Raw genomic sequence first — 16,258 nt, 5'->3', positions numbered from 1 at the left:
AATCTGGCAATATTATTATAGGATATAGCTAGTTTGTTAAGGTTATTTTTAGAGAGGTTGGTGTATATAGGAGAGGCATAGAGTAGGGTTGAGATTAAATGAGTTCTGGCTATAGCAGTCCTAGCTACTGGTGTAAGAAAGGGTTTGATTCTGTAGAGGAATCCTAGTTTTCTGTTAACTAATTTTATTGTGGTATTTATGTGAGTATCAAAGTTGAGATAATTGTCAATTGTAATTCCTAAGAGTTTAGTGGTTTGGTCAGGAGAAATAAGAGTACCATTATTGGATGTGAGAGTGAAATGTAGAGGGGTGGACTTTTGGGTTGGTGTGAAGAGTAATAGTTTAGTTTTTTGGGGGTTTAGTAGGAGGCAGCGATTAGAGAACCAATGTTCTACAGTATTGAAAGCTTTTTGTGTAAGAGACTGAAGTTCGGCCAGGGAAGTGGCTGAACAGATTATAGTAGAGTCATCTGCATATTGAATGCAAGTGGAGAGTGGAATGGCTAAATGGAGGTCATTGATATAAATGGAAAACAAGAGAGGGCCTAATATGGAGCCCTGTGGAACACCTAGTGAGATAGGAAGGTGATTAGATAGTTTATTTTGCCAGAGTACAGCCTGCTGTCGGTTTTCAAGGTAAGATATGAACCAATTCATAGATAGAGGTGGCAGATGGCAGACAAATATGCCAACAAGCATTAAATCTTCCATTGTAGTCTTCTCAGTCCAAAAAAAAAGGATTGCCAGCAATTATTGGCCACAGATCTTTTGTAGTGGGACAAAAAATCCACCTGTGTCTGCCACTGGTGCCTTTGACCATGACAGACTTGAGGATGTCGATCTGTCCTTGGCAGTAAAACCAAGTCAATAAAACAGCAAAAATTAGAGTCACATGCAATCATAGCAGAACAGTGGAGCAGTCACTTTTGAGGGGCCTTAAATCAGAGTAACCTGCAATACAGAGCAGTTCAGAGACTTGGCCACTAACCAGACTTATAATCTGGTGGTCAGACTGTGACCTGTTGAGTACCTATTAGTCAAGCCAGTACTTAACACTATTTATCTATCTCTAAGTGTCACCTCGGCTTGATTGTCTGGACAGCGATTTCAGATGCAGAACATCCATACACAGAAATACGCATGAGTTGAGAAGCAGCAATGTGTCGCTGATGATGTATTTCCCCCCTTTGGAAGCCAGCCAGGCTAGCCAGGTAATCTCATTATGTATAAGCACCTGTAAGCACAACAGTTCTGACTCATTCAGAGTCACACCGTTTGCAAATGGAGGCTGAGGGAATCAAACCAGAACTGCAGGACAAAGCTTATTAGATGAACATCTCCTTTATCATCTGTGCTAAACTGACACCCTCTTCTGTTGCTTCTCAAGAAATTGCCTTTTTATTTGTTCCTGAGCCACAGGATAGCTGACCAAAGGCATCCTGGCAAGCTCTCCTCCATTATGACTGCCTTTTCATGGTCAACAAAGGACACCCTCACTCACGATACATATTTCCAATATGAAATTTGGTTATCCTAACCAGAACATTGCAGCATGACACCCCCCCCCCCCCTCCCCAGAGGTGGATAGAGCCTGCCAGATGTCAGACTTTCATCAAGTCATCTTCAGTGGATGCAGAAAATTTTGCCAAAAGAAATGGAGTCCCCAAAAGTAAGAGTAACAGCATACAAAAGTCTAGTCAATATCTTAAGCACCACACCACCAGCCTCACAACAATAACTGTAAATTGTTAAATGATACATGGGTATGCTTTAGCAAAGAGGCTTAGATTAAGGCTATAACCTGCCAAAGAGCTTTATCCTATAATCATTGGTCTGTTTCCTTCATTTACCAGCTGTTTTGTTCTGAGCATTTGACATAACCAGGTAGTGCTGCAGTGCTGTTAGATTAGCCTTGTAATAGTCTCCAGTACCTAGTGGGTTTAGCAGATCAGCAAATGAATAGGTAAATTGTAAATAGTTATCTGTGTCTGTCTGTAGATATATATATATATGTGTGTCTCATTGTTACCAGATGTCTTGTAGACTCCCAGACCCTTCTCTTTTTAGTGTCTGAATCTGTTTCACTGGTATCACAGACGAGATGTGTGGCAGTTGAAAGGCATGTTTAAATACTACATTGAATTTCTTTTCAGAATCACACATAAAAGGCCTGAAGAAAAGCTTTTGAGTGATGTCAAAGAAGCAAATGTTAAAGCAGATTCAGGGAACACTGGATTATTAAAGAGAATAATTGAAGGAGAGGACGGAGACTGGAACAGTCCCTTTTACAGAGACTCCCTAGATTAGTAACCTTTACTCTTACTGTGCTGCTCAGATCTGTTTCAGTCCTTTTTTACTAGGTGTCTGACACAACGCTCACCAGAAGCATGATGGGGGAGGTTGGTCTGTGAACAGGTCAAGGAATACCAGTCAGGAATTAGATTCATGCCTGCAACATGCACATTGCCACACAAACTCATCTGTTTGCTTGCCTGCAGCAAGTAAAGTAAGGCCTCAGGCAGCTGATTTAAAATTGAGTTTGCCCAGCTGGGCGAGAGATAATGGGAAGGATGTGTGACCTGACTTCCAATTAAATTGTGCTTCCCATGGTCTCACTAGCACACTCATATATTCCTTTTACTGGCAGTCGGCTGAATCCCTGTGATGCTCTGTTTCCAACTGATTTGCAAGGTTTTCATCCTAATCAGTCATTGGTCATTGCTACTCCTTCTGACAATTAGCATAATTCCTTCTGACCTTTTCAAGTGCTCACCCACCTCATAGTAATACCTGCAGCTTTTACAGTATTAATGACCATAGCAGAATTACTGCAACCTTAGAAACAATATATCATTGCAATCTTATTGTGTCTTACTCTTAATACTATGGGATAGATTGCTTACATGACTGTGCTGCTACAATTACCTGTTCTGTACTCAAATATTGCTTGGTGTTTACTGCATTCTGAGTATTTTCTATTCCCATTTTACTTTTGTGTATTCTCACTGGCTATGTCTAAATTGTCTGACAGATGAATGAATAAAATAGCACAGAACAGAGACTAGCATGCCTTCTTTTAACAAACTTGCACATGTAAGTAGTTAGCATGTTGAAAATGCAGTATTGGAGATATATATTCCTTTTTTCAACTGTTAAAGTTTAATGCTTGCTGGTCCAATGCATTTCTCTGCCTGAACAGTAACCACCTGGACTAGTATGCTTCTGTCAAAGGCCCTATGTCTACTTACAAGACTGGGAACTGAAAACAGCAGTGGAATCATATGTTTGCTTCATGCAAAAAGTGGATGTCATATGAACATATTACATATATTTCAGGAATGCTAATTTTATACCTAATGAGTACCATGCAGGACCTGTGAGTCACAGGGTGCTTTATTTTATTTTATTTTATTTTACTTTTGTTTACTGGGATAGTCCAACTGGGCGAGAACCCATTTTCAGTGGAGGCCTGGGGAGAAAAGCTCCAGAAAAAAAAATTACAGAGAAAATTACAATAACAAATAATATTAACAAATTTTAGCATATTTTAAAAAGATATTCATAAAACATAAAAGGACATAAAATACATACATTAGAGAATAGATTGATTACAGAGTATTACATGTGAAACATAAATATCCTATAAGAATAGCATCCTTTATTCAGTCTGTAGAATTGTTAAGTAAACAGACAGCCTGCTATTAGGGGAGGTATTATTTCATGGTTGGATACATAACTGGAGTAATTGTGAAAATAGGGTGGTAGACAGAAGAGAAGGGAAGAGATAGTAGGAGTTAGTATGGAAGAGAGTAGAGGATGGAGAGAAAATAACAGAGAGAGAGGGACAGAAATTGATGGATTTTATGTGAATAGGTGAGGGGACAGAGGGAATTAGTATACAGTAGAAGCAGTCTAGTAACAGAAGAGAAGTTAGAAGGATAGTTTTTGATGAATAGGGGGAGAGGATAGGTGGTAAAGTAATAAGTGCAGGAGTTAGAAATAGATGTGCTGAATATAGAATGAGAGTAGAGTTGGTACTTGGTAGAGATGCTGGTTAAGGGAGTGACTCTAGCCAGGAGCAGTACATGATCAAAGCCACATGATCAAAGCCAATTGTTACTGAGGAAGCCTTTTAGGAGTTTTTTTAAAGTGAGATGGGTTTACAGTGGTTAAGGTGGGCTGAGGGATGCTATTCTATATTTTGGAGATGTAGTTTAGAGTAGAGAGAGCCAGCTGCTTTATTGTTGGATTTAGTGACCTGTAATAAGGATTTATTGGAGGATCAGAGTAGATGAGTGTTAGTATAAGGTCGGAGCATTAGTTGAAGGGCGGGGATTTTATCCCATTGTTGTACTATTCTGTGAGCAGAGGTGAGTTGAGTGTAAGTCAAGTGATAGGGTAGTTCTAGCCAGTTAAGTTGACGTAAGACAGAGTAGTGGTGAAACCTATGTGACTTGTTAGTAGCGAATTTTGCAATTTTATTGTAGCAGGTTTCAGGCTTTTCTAGGTCAGTTTTACTTAGGTTTGTGAAGATAGGAGAAGTGTATAGTAGGGTATAGAGTAGATGATAGACTATATCCTGTCTAATGTTAGTAAGGAAAGACTTGATTCTATACAGTGAGCCTAATTTTTGTCTTCTTGATGAACTGCGATAGGTGTAAATCGAATTTCAAATTATTGTCGGTTAATACACCTAATAATTTTGTATGGATGACAGCTGATATAATGGTGTTGTTGGAGGTGTGTACTGGGAATGGAATCGGGGGATTGCATGATTTGCTGGGGTGAAAAAGCATCAGTTTAGTCTTTGAGGGATTCAAGATTAGTTGTGAATCAGATAGTCATGATTCAACTAGTAAGAAGGGCTGCTGAGTTTTGGATACAAGTTGTTTTGGGGGGGTGCAGCACAGATAAGAGTTGAGTCATCTGCATATTGTATGATGGAGGCAAGAGGAATAGATGAGTGGAGTCGGTTGGTAAAAAATGCTTAAAAGTAGTGGCCGAGAATAGAACCTTGGGGGACTCCTACGTTGACAGGTAGTAGTGAGGAGAGTTCCTGTTGCCATTTGACGGCTTGTTGTTGCCCAGATAGGTAGCTAAGGAACCAAGTGAGAGAAGAGTGACTAAGTTTAAGGGTGGCAAGTTCATTAAGCAGATCCTGGTGGATCCTATCGAAGGCTTTGGAGAGATCTAAGAAGATAGAAGAAACTAGTTGCCCATTATTTCGGTGTTGGTTAATGGTATTAGTAAACCTTAGGAGGGCAGTTGTCATGCTATGGTGTGGGCAGAATCGGTGCTGTGTATTAGATAAGAGGTTATTAGTTAGTAGGTAGGTTAGAAGGTGCATATGGATACATTTTCCTAGAATTTTGGAAAGGGGTGGTAAGATAGCAATGGGCCTGTAGTTAGAGAGCTCGGTAGAGTTGCCCCCTTTGTGCAGGGGGATAATATAAGATATTTTTCAGTTTAAGGAGACATAGTGTTCTGAGATAGAGCAGTTGATCAGCATAGAGATGGGATAGTCACTGTCTGCTGATATTTTTAGGAATTCTGTAAGTAGGTTAGCTGCTGCAAGGGTAGTGGGTTTGAGTTTGGAGAGTAATTTATTTATGATGAGAGTTTGAGCAAGTTTGAAGGAGAAGGTGTTGCTGGTGTTACTGGATAGGGATGGGATAGTTGGAGGAGTATTGTGTTGAAATTTGGTAAGTGAGCGAATAGAATTTGCAAAGAAAGTATTAAATTGTGTAGCAATGCTGTTTGTTGGAAGTTGTTGTGGGGGTGGGGGTGGATGTATTCTCAGGGTGAAGGAGTTTTTTTTTTTATGGTGGACCAACATTTCTTGGGATTCTTGTAGTGCTGTTGTTGTATAACAGAATAGTAAGTTTTTTTGTCAAGTTTAATTTGGGACTTGGCTTTGTTTCTAAGTTGTTTGAATTTATCTAGGTTGGCATGATTCTTATTGGTATGCCAGAGTGTCCAGGCATGGTCGCTGTGCTTTAACAAGTTTTTGGTGTCATTTGTTGAGCCATTGGTGCATAGTGAGATTTTATTCTAGCAGTTCTGTGGGGGCTAGTCTATTTAAAATATTAAGGAAGGTGGTGGTAAAGTAGAGTATAGCAATGTCGAAAGGAAGACTTTTTAGAGGTGAACAATCACAGAGTTGTAAAAGTGAAAGAAATGTTTGTGTGTTGAAGTTCTTTTTTTGTGAATTATACAAAAACAGGTTTGTCTGAAGGGATTAAGATGGTGTCTGAGCAAGTAGGTGGGGAGACGATCACTTATGCTATCAGGAAGGTAACCAGATTGGAAGGTTAATGAAGGTTTGTTGGTGAGGATCCAATCTAGTATACATTGCCTTTTGGAAGTTTTGGCTATTAAGTTGCTCTTTGACTAACCTGAGAGAAGCTATGTAAGTTAAGGAAGTTAGTGGGGTTTTCAGTGTTGTAAGGGAACCAGTCAATTTTGAGGTCACCCATTATGATGGCTTCTTGTGAAAAAGTTGAAGAAACCCAGTGAAGTATTTCCTGAAATTATGTTGGAGTTATTGCCTGGTGGAATATAAATGGCTATTATTATTAGATGTTTATTTGTGTTGATTTTTAGTTTGGTAAATAATATTTCAGCATTATTAAATCTGGGTTTGTCAGGATGAATACGTTCTAGTTTTAAGTTTTGCTTATACATTATGGCTTGTTTTTTCTATCACATCTATGAATGTAATAAACTGGAGGGAGAATTTCATTGTTTGTAATTTCAGGTTTGAGCCACGTTTTGGTGAGTATGGCGATGTCAGGGAAGTAAAGGGAGAGGGAGGCATGAAGATCATGAACCTTGTTGACTATACTTCCTAGGTTCATGTTAAGTAAGACCTTTGGGGGTGTAGAAATTCCAGAATAAGGGAGTGTGGTAGAAGGGATGGGTTGGTGTTGAATATAATATAATTAGGGCCTGGGTTAAGGTGGACATCACCACTCAGTTTTAATTGCGAAGTAAAGTATACTGGAGTTTTTGTGAGTTTAGAGAGGAGTTTATTATATCTAAGGGATATCTGAGGTTTTGAGTGGAGTTGGATGCATTTGTATGGGAAGTACACAATGTAAGATGAGTTGTAGAGGGTTGAGTCAATTTCAGTGTTGGTGTGTATTGTTTGATGGGACAGAGGATAAGTTATGGTGGGGAAGGCGTTGTGTAACCGATAGTGATAGGATGTTAGGTGGTTAGCAAGAATAAGGAGGGAGAAGCTAATTGTATGTAATGTTATAATGTTTAGGTGAGAGGTGTAGGTAGCAGTAGACATAGTGTAGGAAGAGAACAAATGCTATGTAGTTTATGGAGTTATGGAGGTGATGAGGGTGAGTAGGAGGGAGGGCTGTACAGGTTAGAGTGACAGATGTGGGGCGTGTTTGTTATAGTGTTTTGCAGTAAGGGAAGATGTGTGAGACGTCACAGAAATGACCTGGGTATTGAATGTGTACGAGTAGTAGGTAGTAGAAGGAATAGAGGTGAGACTAGTAAGTGAGAGAGGGAAAAGGAAGTATGACATTGGCAGTCAAGAGGTGAGGTTTGAGGGTTATGGCAGATTTTTAGGGGTGGAACAGTGTGAGGTGGATATATTAGACTGTAACTGGCAACCTCTAAAGTACCTCAAACTAGATGACGCAGTTGACTACTTTAATAAAACATTCCTAAGCATTCTTAATTACCATGCTCCCATAAGACGTTCCCAAACTAGAGCCCAACAATTCCCATGGCTACAAAAAACCACAAAGCCTGAAATGAAAAACAAGGATAAAGCGTGGGACAACTGGCACAAAACCAAAACCCCCTCTACTAGGCAAAAAATCCTAGAACTACGCAATAGAACCAAAAAGCTTATAAAACAGGACAAAATCCAATACTAACAGTCTGCCCTTACCTCCTCCCAATTAGCCCCAAACAATTCTGGTCCTCAATAAACTCCATCCTCCACCCAGGTAAAGTAAGTACACCCACTCCTAACTTAACTCACTCCTCTGAAAATATTGCTACCTCTTTCAACAATCCCTTCACACAAACCATACTATCACTAGCTAGACAACACAACCTCCCCATAAACCCACACCATCAACTAGAACTAACAATCTCCCAACTAGCTTCTCTTTCTCTCCTGTTCCTACCTCCAAAATAACACAACTACTAACTAAACTTAAAACCACCAGATTAGCAGCAGACAACCTCCCAGGTGAATACATTCAACTTGCAGCTGATGCTCTAGCCTACCCCGTATCACTCTTGATTAACACATCTCTGTCAGAAAGTTATGTTCCTACACTATGGAAAGTCTCACACATTATTCCCCTACACAAAGGAGGCCCCTCCACAGATCTAACCAATTACTGTCCCATACCTATTCTCTCGCCACTCTCCAAAATACTAGAGAGATGCATTCATTTTCAAGTCTCAGATCACCTCCTTGCTAACAACCTCCTCTCCAACACACAACGTCATTTCTGACCTAACCATAGCACCACCACCACCGCCTTACTCTCTTTCTCTAACACTATCCTACAAAATAAAAATGCAGGTTATCTCTCTTCAGCTACCTTCCTAGACCTCTCTAAAGATTTCGACATGGTCCCACACAAACAACTCATCTCTCTTCTCAATAACCTAATCTTCTCTCAACCAGTTATCAACTGGTTTCAGAGTTACCTATCTGACCGCCAACAAGCAGTTGTTTGGCAGGACAACCTATCCCCCCAACTACCAGTCTACATAGGAGTTCCCCAAGGGTCCATCCTGGGACCCCCTACTCTGCTCTATTTTCACCAATAATCTAGTCTCAGCCACAACACATGGCACGCTCATACAATATGCAGATGACTCAAAAATCATCTGCACAGCCCACTCCCTACCAGAACTGCAGAAAGTCACACAGGAAGCATTTTCTTCTATTGAAACTTGGTGATCCAATGCCCAACTAATACTCAACCCAAACAAAACAAAATTACTAATCTTCCAACCCACCAAACTTACCCTAGACAGCTCTCACTTTAACATCACAGCAAAAGACAACACCACTATCCATCCTACAGAACACACCAAATTACTAGGAGTAGAAATAGACAATAAACTGAACTTTGACATTCACACTTCCATGACCATTACAAAAGTGCACAGAAAACTAGGAGCATTATATAGAAATCAGCAACTACTTACCAAAGCAGCTAAAATTTCAGTAGCAAATTCTCATCTTATCTCTACCCTACTCTACGCCTCTCCAATATTTACTAACCTTAGACAATGTGATCTAAATAAGCTCAAACCTGCTACAACAAAATCACCAAATTCGCCACAGGAGCTTCCTACCGTACTCACCACTGTCTCTCACTAGCAGAACTGGGCTGGCTAGAGCTCCCCCACCTCCTTCAATGGTACAAACTCACACTCACCCACAAACTAATAAACCAACCACTAAAAGTCCCATCCCTCCAGAATCTACTCCAACCCTACATAACCATGAGACCACTAAGATACAGCCACAAAAACCTCCTACAGGTCACAACAGCCAATAACTCTGCTGGAGAAGCATTATTCTCCTGCACTATAGCCAAACTCTAGAACTCCCTCCCATCCTCAATTACCTCTGTAACTTCTTACACCCACTTCAAATCCTTGCTAAAATCACACTTCAAAACTTGCCAGATATGCCCTTGCAACCCCCCCCTCTAATACCATCCACTCCCCCCACCCACTACCTCTCTCAGCCCCCTATCAACAACCTACTCTCAGCAATCTTGGCTACTCATGTTCCCAGCTACCTACCACATAAAACTAACTTCTTGTAGCAATGATCAGAAAACAGCTGATGTTTCAGGTAAGCAGTTCATTTGTAAGTTAGGCATACATTATTTTACCCCCCCCCCCCTCCAAGCAGCAAATTTTGACTAAATGGAACCCTGGACTGAGTTTCAGGATTCCCACCCCCCGAGCCTAGATGAAAATCCCTTTACACAACCAGGGATATGGGGTGACCAGGTCCTGGAATCTTAGACTGTCTGCATGATCTGTAATGAATGTTATGTCTTATTTTTGAAAGAAAATGATATCAAGTATTTTTTGATTTACTGTTAGACAGTAGATTTACATATATGTGTATGTGGGGGTGTGACAGAGAGAGTGTGTGTGTGTGTGTGTGTGTGTGTGTGTGTGTGTGTGTGTGTGTGTGTGTGTGTGTGTGTGTGTGTGTGTATGTATTTGTGTCCATAGGTAGACTCCATGATATTAAATTTAATGACACGTATACATTTATTGTGAATCAAAGGAGGGAAAAGCAGGGCAGCCAAAAGGCCACATAAGACTACTGGTGTTGCCTAGGATTATAAGTCTGTATTTCTAAAACTGGCAATTAGATAGTTTAGCTCGGAGGTTTAAGGCTTAATCCTGTAGTTTTGAGTTTAATTCCTTCAATTTCCATTTGAAAATGTTGTGATTTTGAGCAACTCACTTAACCAGGCAGCACTCCTGGGCCACTCCTGGAAAGGGATGTTTTTGTCTTGTCGACGTACCCAATTAACAAATAAAAGAAACTTCATAAAACTCTCTAGTAAATGTCTCGGCTACAGCCTACACTTAGTTGATAATTCAGATACAAATGCACACATTATACCTTTATTTTCAATTAATGTGCAGTCATTGCACAGGGCAAGCATAAATTCAGTTACCCAAAAATACACTCACACTCACATGCACACACACACACACACACACACACACACACACACACACACACACACACACACACACACACACACACACACACACACATTCTACCACTGCAATCACACCTATAGACAGCTTGGAAAAGTACTAATTCATCTATGGTATGTCAGTGGAATGTCAGAGAAACCAGAGCACCCAGATAAAACCCACACAGACAGAAGTAAGACACCTGTATTCTCCACAGAAGGAAACACAGCCATAACTTGCTATGAGGGGAAAGGTTAGTTTGCTTTTGTTTTCTTGTATTTTGTGTTGCTTTACTGCCTTCTTCATGTGATTAATTTTCTCTACACTGTGTTTTATGTGTATTCTGCTTTTAATTGCATATTTAAGCTAGAAAGAGACCACAGCTTTGTCTCTTGTGAGTCACACAGAAATTAAGCTTTTTCCTCACTCTCTCACTCTGGTGCTGTTGTGTTTTTAAGCTCAACTGTCTTTCTAGTTGCCTGCTCCTTGTGTTATTTTAACCACATATCTCCTCCCCTCTCCTCTTTCATTGGCCATTGTGAGTAAGCACAAAACTATAATTCTGTGAAATCACTCCCCTTCAACTATTTACATTTATTGACCATCCCACTGTATTCCATAGAACCAGAATACAAATGGCCAACCCCTTCCAACCTATCTTGCTCTTTTAAAATTAGTTGCTCTCCACTTAGTTGTTACCCCCTCTTTCATATCTACCTGCTTAGTGCACACTACAGCTCTTAGGATATTAACCCATTTTTCCATGTTACCTTTACAATCTGTAATATCTACTCCAAGACCACCAATTACTAGAAAGCCCACATTCTGCCTCTCAGTAGTCTTCTTAGGATTAGTGCTTCTGCTTTGCTCCTGGTGAGAGAAGGACCATAGGGGCATTATTGTCTGGGGACTGCTGATCACCAAAAAGCCTAATAACTGCTTTATAGGTATCAGCTTGGAATTTGTGCTTATATTTTCCTTCTGGTAAGAGCATGACCAATGTGCATACATTCCTAACTCTTTCTAGTTAGGAAGTGAGTGCCTGTGCTTGACCTTCCTGATTGGTCTGGTTGCTATTCAAGGCATCTACCAGGAAAAGGCTACAACAAGCCTACCGACCCTTACATCATCTGGGGCAAGGCTGTGGATCAGCAAACAGGCTGTGGCCTGCTTCTCATCTTGGGATTGGTGCTACTGTTTTGCTTCTGGTGAGAGAAGAAGGAAAGGAGCATTGGATCTCAGCAGAGTGAATCTGTGGTGAGCCCAGCACTACTAGTAATCAGGCAGTAACCATTCAGGTGACTCCCCTCTTTTCATCATTCTTGACAAGCTAATTCTTTCTCAGTAAGTACTGCTTGATTTACCTCTGACTTCTGTTTTGATACATTAAACCTCCTGTAATAGAGGTCCATGTGTTATACGCAAATGACCCCTTAAGGACATCAAGTGTTTCAGCTTTATGGCTTCTGAATGTTCATGACTTTTTCCTTTTTAAGTCTTTATGGACAGATTCAGGTCAACAAAGCCAAACACAAAAAAGTAAAAAGTAATGGGCAGTGAGAAGCCATATAGCTGAAACACTTGATGTCTTTAAAGGGTCATTTGCATATATCCCATGTGCCACTATTACAGGAGGCTTAAGGTATCGCACAATGAAAACACTAGCTTGGCTAGGTTTCTCTTGTAATTTTTTTTACTAATTGGTTTGTCTGTTGAACCTTTTTACTTTTTGGTTTAATTGCTTCTAATGTCAGAATATCTGCCTAAATACATTATACATAAATCATCAGGCTCTGCTTATTAGTTTTCTCTCAACTGTTTGGCAGTGACCTATAAAGCTAGAGACACCTTGAGTTGACATTTTTCCTGTAAAAGCACCATTAAAATTTCAACAGTACCTAGCTGCACACACCACAACTAGATTGCGGTGACAAGCACTGCTCCAAGAGTTGCAAACTGGATACTCCTGACATTACTCACTCCATCTGTCTAATCAATAAAAAGGGTCTGTTGCCATGGATATGAACTTTCCCATTATCTCCATTACCAGCTTGGTAGATAAGGGCATCCTAAGGCAATGTAGAAATTGCTTCATGTTTACTGACAACCAGTTAATTTTCAAACAAACTGATATGGTATGTGAGAGATGTATTTACGCAATGCCACTGGAGCAAAGCTCTCACATAAAAGCACTCCTAATGTCAAAAAGGTTGTCATTAGTACACATGCTGCACCCATCACACAGAATTTAAAGCAGATAGATAGACCCACATATGCTGAGGCACTTAAATGTTACCTTCCTAAACCCCAAAGGCCTCCTATGTGGAGTACACAAAACAAACACCCTCAGCAACATCAAATGCACTCCTTCAAAACAACACCTACATCAACACATACAACCACATCCCATGGAGCCTCTACTTCTAAGCCTTTAATGCAAGCCACCACACAATCCAGCATTTAAATCATCGGAGACTCCATTGTGAGACGCACTGATATCCCTTTCACCAAACTGAGTAAGGAGAAAGTCAAAGTCGGTTGCTTATCAGGGGCCAGGATCTGCCACATTATGCATGCACTCAGGTCATTGGACCGCAAGTACCAGTATAATTCAGGCATAGTTCATGTGGCTGTAAATGACCTGAGACATACCTCCCTAAACTATATGAAGTGAGATATCATGGAACTCTAGGAATATGTGTCCCAGGCTAGTATGAGCCTAGCACTGAGCAGCATTTTACCTTCTCCAAGGATGATTCCACAATATGAACAAAAGATGACTGACTTTACATACATACATATACATGTGCATACATACAAATGTTTCAAGCACGGGCATTAAAGCCCTTCTAGCTTGCCAGTATGCCAAAACACTTGTTCCCATAATAAATGTGCAGGCTGTTCTTAAAAATATATAAACTAGTACTTGCTTTAATGTAATTTGGTAGTCTATTCCAAGCATCAGCTACTCTGTCAGAGAACCAGTTAGTACACTTCTCATTCCTATAGAATCTTTTACATAGGTTATCTGACGATTCTCTAGTACTTTTTGATAACCCCAAACATCCCCAGAGGTAGTTGTCCCTAAATGCCCTATATACCTGAATAAGATCTCCTCTTAAATATCTGTAAGAGACACTGTACAACTTCAGATATTTTAGTCTCTCATAATAACTTAGATTTTCACATCCATGGATGCCCTTAATATATTTCCGCTGTACTCTTTCCAGTTTATTCAAGCTTGTTTTCCTATAGGGTTTCCATATTGTTATTCCATACTCAAGTTTGGGTTGAATGTAACTAGCAAACAATGACTTCATTATGTTTGATTTCTAGACTTTATAAATCTTTTTATACAACCTATAGTTCTATAACTATCATTAGCCAATTGGTTGAAATGATTAGAAAAACTCATAGCTGAATCTACCCATATACACAGGTCCTTAAATTAGTCTACAGTTTCAATCATTGTGTGCTGTTTTAAATATTCACCTTTCAGTTTATGTCTCCCAAATCTTATATGCTTAGTTTTTGATGTATTTATCAACATATTATTCTCCTGTGCCCAAATGGTCAATTTAGTCAAATTATTTTGCAGACATGCCTTGTCTGTAACACTTGTAATGAGTTTACCCAATTTCAGGTCGCCAGCATATATGCTGTAGAACACCTCAGATGAAAAAGTAAGGTCTGAAAGATACAATCTAAACAAGTAAGGATCTAGTACAGAGCCCTGTGGGACACCCTGACTGTAACCAAGGATTTCACCTGTCCAGTTGGTGTGTGATACTTGCCATGTCCTATTTGTAAGCCATGCAGCTATCTATCTTATCAACAGTACATCAATACCTAGTTGTACTAATTTATTGAGCAGTGTTTTGTGCATAACCCTATCAAATGCTGAAGTTAAATCTATATAAATCACATCACAGCACAATTTTTCATTCATAGCTGTTATTATATTGTTATAGAACAATATGTTACAGGTGGTAATAGATCTATTTTCAACATATGCATGCTGATATATGGTTTCAAGTCCCAACCTATCCAGTTCTGACAATAACTTAACCAGTATTACCTTCTCCATTATTATTCCACAACATGAAAGTAGACTTAAGGGTCTATATGACTCTGGGTTTGTCCTAATTCCCTTTCCCTTAAAGACAGGTTTAATAAGTGCATGTCTCCAATCGTGAGGAATCTCCCCATATTTATATAACCTAGTGAATAATAGATGTAATGGCAGTGTAAGTTCTTGCTTAAGTGTTCTCAGGTCATTGTTACGTATTCTGTCTCCTCCCTGCGCTTTGTTTGGATCCAGTTTGCACAGTTTTTTTTCATTATAATCTAATTTGATTCCAGTATCTGGGGTTACCTGGATGTCACTAGAACAACTTACCACCCCTTTTGTGGAGCCAAACTCTTTTGCATAAGCTTTTGTAAATATATCTATAATCTGTTGTGTCTGAGAATAAGTTTTAGAATCTGCACACAGTTCATCAATTTGTGTATCTTTATTCCTTCCACATCTTATGTATCTATAAAAAGGTTTCCTATTATGATCAATATTTTTGTATACATTTTCTTCAAATGTTTCTTGATCTTGTCTAACACTATGCTTAATCTGTTTGTCCAGCTCATTTATTTCAGACTTTAACAATTGGCTTAGTTTCTGGTGTCATTTTAAGGGGATGCAATGTTTGTTAGCATGGAAGGAGTTAGTCAACAGACCATGCTGCTTTGCCAGAGATGGTCTGCACCTCTCCCCTCTAAGTTTCGAATATTAGATAAAACATTGCCCGCCCCCATAGTTTCTGTTTTTTTAGGCAATGCCAAACTGAAAGTACTTGTGACATAGCAAATCAAAACCAAGAAAATATAAAGGTGTTACTGCTCGATGCTAGGAGTTTAAACAAGAAACTCCACTCCCTAGAACCTCTTTTCACCCTAGAATGCAGATGTCTGTGGGGTCACTGAGACACGGTTTAAAGCAGTGGAGAGCACAGCAACAGTGCAAGTTTATAATGCTCTCAACACACATTCAGACAAGCTACTACACATGCAGGGACTAAAGGTGGATGTATCTCGATTTACATAAAAAATAAATAAACCTCAAGGGTGGCCAAACAGGACAATGTACTTGAGTTTAACTGTGTTCAAATCACCATAGGTGAAATCCAATACCACTTCCTTACAAGCTATAGGCCCCTCCCCTCCCATGACCTAGGAAACCCATACCATGTATTTAAACTTACTTGAAACACTCACCATCCAACCCAATACCATATTCATGGGCAACATTAATTACCCCACTGTTAACTGTTAATCATATGCAACATCAAATGTACAGGCACAGAGATTCCTGGATTTTGTAAACACAAACTCCCTGGACCAGATTATCAATACACCAACAAGAGGTACAACCATACTGGATCTGGTCCTCAATAATGTAAGTCTCTAGTAAGGTCAGACCACAAAATGGTCTCTTTGAAGTAAAAATAAAACCTGAAATCCCATCTAACCCTGGAATA

The sequence above is a fragment of the Protopterus annectens genome, chromosome 12.part0, assembly GCF_019279795.1.
Source record: "Protopterus annectens isolate FY-2018-M chromosome 12.part0, PAN1.0, whole genome shotgun sequence".
Lineage (NCBI taxonomy): Eukaryota > Metazoa > Chordata > Ceratodontiformes > Protopteridae > Protopterus > Protopterus annectens.
This window is presented reverse-complemented; position numbering follows the sequence as displayed.